We start from the raw sequence: 3,210 nt of genomic DNA, 5'->3' as shown, positions 1-3,210 counted from the left end.
ACTTCCACCCCGAGAACCCTGCATGGGGACTTTGCAGCGCGTGCTAAGGCGAGATAGCGAAGTGAGCTTGGAAGTGGCTTTAAACGCTCAAACACAGGGGAGACATTAGCCAGCAAAGGAAACGTTTTACTGTAATCTACAGTTCAGTGCATCTATGGAAATAAATTTGATTGCGAGTTAGCACTGAGAGGTGTAAAAGTGTGTTGGAAGGAGGGGTTCACCTGAGGAGGGCTGTATAAAAGGCGATGGAAATGGCAGCAGGCTGGGGTGGGGACATACGCAGCCGTGCCCCTATTTTGTTGGGTTTGTTGGATATCTTCTGAGCACCGTTTTGATTTGTTGTTCCCCCAGGCCAGGTCATGTTAAGATCTTCTGCCCTGTGTGCTGGGAGTGGTAGGAGAGTGAGGGCCGGTGTGTGATTTGTGTCCGCCCACACCGCAGCGGGGTCCGTACCAGCCTTCCCCAGCGGAGATGTGCTGGGGGAGGGCCAGACTGACACCGCGGGCTGTCAGCGTGCTAATTTGCTCAGACAAATACAAAAAAAGATCGGTGTTGGCCGTTTGCCTCAGACCTTTCGGACTTTGTGCCAGCACCAATCCAGCCCCAGCTCTGCCTGCACCGGGTCAGGCTCAGTGGGAGCCCCGGTGCTGCGGCAGGGTTTGTGTTTGCCCCTGCTCAGGCTCGGCCCCGTTGCCCCAGCTCTGTATTGTCTGGAAAGTGCTGTTATGGGAGGCACGCTGCTTAGATGACACCGAGTTTTTTTCTGGGGAAGGTGCTGTGACAAGCGCTAGCAGCTTTAGTGTATGAAATTAAATGTATATCACCCCAAATGATGATGGTTTGTAGATCTTTACTTTGGCGCATTATGGAATTTATGGGGTGTAAAACAATTTCGGAATCGACAGGGCTGCGATCAGGAAGCACGGCAGCTGAGAGCAATGTGCAGCACCAGGAGAGGAGCCGCTCGCTGCTTCCGCTGCCCTGGGACGTGGAGCTCGTGGTGAACAGCCGGGAGGGAGCAGCCTCCTCCCCCGGTCAGCACCTGCCAAGCACCCCCTGCGTGGCTCAGCTTTTAATCGGGTGCGAGTGCTCAGCGGCCCCGTGTGGTTAGGTAAATATAGGAGCTCCGAGGTGCCAGCCCAGCGGGCAGCAGCAAGGATGGGGCTGCCCATCAGCAGCAGGGCCGAGAAACCCCGAGGTAGGTGCCAGGACACCAGACGCTTCTGGGTCAAACCCGGATTCTGGACTCCCGGTCAGTCACCTCTTGCCTTTGGGAATCCTTTTTTAGCCTCGCCATTGTAAGTTAGGGGAAAAACCAACGAAACAACAATTAGAAGCTGATGGAGATGATTCTAATCTGTCCCTTGGGGACGGGCACACTGCTGCAGGTGCTCCTGGTGGGGGGGAATTTCCGCCCCGCACTTGGTCGGTTCAGCTGGCGGAGCAATGATTCTCTTTCGTACTGCAGGGATGATCTTTTTTTTTAAACAACAGGGGCTTTCCATTTCTAAAATTGGCAATAAAATATTTGAAGTGTGGCAATTTATGGAAAAATGGGAGTGTTTAATCCAGGCAATGAGAACTGGCAGCAGTATATTGAACTATTGGGCTGGTATTTTCTTGCAGATAAGGCTATAGATAAAAACAAAGATAAATTGATTTTCCTTAGTGTTTGTGGCAGTAAAACCTATTTTCTCTGAAAGACTTTCTTATGCTCTCAGAGTCTCGGAGATAAAAGAAAGGTTGCAAAATAACTCAGCGCAGCGCTTGCTGCAGCCAGCCTCATGTGCTGGGGGTGGGCATCCTGGTGGGGCCGGGAGGAAGGGTAAAAAAAGTGCTGTGCTGGTGGCAGGATGAGGGAGATTAAAAAACAACTGACTGGGGAAGGTCTGTGGTGTTCTGCAGTGGACAGTTTGGTATTAACAATGAGAGAAAGCAAAGAAAGTTGCTGGTGGAAAGGAACTTGAAGTGCCTCAAATGGGTAAAATTAGCAGCAGTGATTTTAAAAGCTGGCACTTGGTAAGTAGGGCAATAAAACTCAGTAAACAAAATGGGAAGCTATTTGGGAGGTGGTTAGGCTCTTGAGAGGTGTTTCCACTGTGGAAAGACTCATTTTGCATCTGTTTGTGCATTTAAAATGGCAAACGGGGCAAGATTCAGCGGAGGATTTCAGCCTTGCCGTGTTGAGTGCAGGAGAATTTAAAGCCCGGTACAAGGCGCGTCCTGGCACTGAGCCTGCAGAGGGGGAGGCGATGGCTGGGAGGAGATGCCCCGACCCAGCCCACTGAGCACTGGGGGCAGGCAGGGCCGAGGGGTGGCTGCAGCCCTGCCCTGGGATTCCCATCCCAGTTGCTCACAGCGTGCACTGGCTGCTCTTGGGCAGCGGGCAGGGGTCTCACTTTGCCTTCATCCATCTTCGGTGCGTTGACTGCGGATAGACATCATATTGCAGGGCGTCAGCTCCAAACGCAGCACTTTCACAAGGGCGATCCCTTTCCGAAAGGCGATCCCTGTGTTGAACGTGGTTTAACTGGCCCAGGATACAGATGGGTCCTGCCCACGTCACAGCAATTCTGCAGTTGCAAACGTTACTTTATATACCCTGGGATATCCACAGTTGCTCACTCTTACAATTTAATTACTTAGTATTATGTTAAGAATTAGTTGTTTGAGAATTATGTACTTAAATTGCATTACAAGCATTTTGGCACTAATTCCGAGGTGGTTCTTTATGTAGCTGAGTGGTTTCCCTGAATTTAATCGAGTGTTTGCCTAAGCCAGGACCTGGGTTGTGCAGAGTCAACCCCCTGTTTTTGAGGCAGGCTTGGAAGCTGTGACATTGCTGTGTGTGTTGCATGACAGCTGTCGTTTTTACATTAGTAGAATAATCTATGCAGAGCTTTGATACAAACACTGTAATTGATGTGTTTATGACAAAGAATTGTAGCGTTGAGTGCCTGAGGGTTTCGCCTTGCATCTGAGCAGCAATTCTCTGCCATTCCCGGTTGTTTCTCCCACGCTCGTGTTTACCTTGTTTACTCACATCCCGAAATGTCAAGAGCAGCACACCTCGACGCACGCTGCTTTGCCTAACAAGACAAGATTCAACTAATAGGACTAAAAGCAAATTCCTGGGTGGAGGGGAAGCCTAGTGTTTTCCTTTTGACTCAAGTGCTTTCCACACTGCTTTTTCTGGTGCTGTCACAGGGT

Source organism: Cygnus atratus, chromosome 10, assembly GCF_013377495.2.
Source record: "Cygnus atratus isolate AKBS03 ecotype Queensland, Australia chromosome 10, CAtr_DNAZoo_HiC_assembly, whole genome shotgun sequence".
Taxonomy (NCBI): Eukaryota; Metazoa; Chordata; class Aves; order Anseriformes; family Anatidae; genus Cygnus; species Cygnus atratus.
This window is presented reverse-complemented; position numbering follows the sequence as displayed.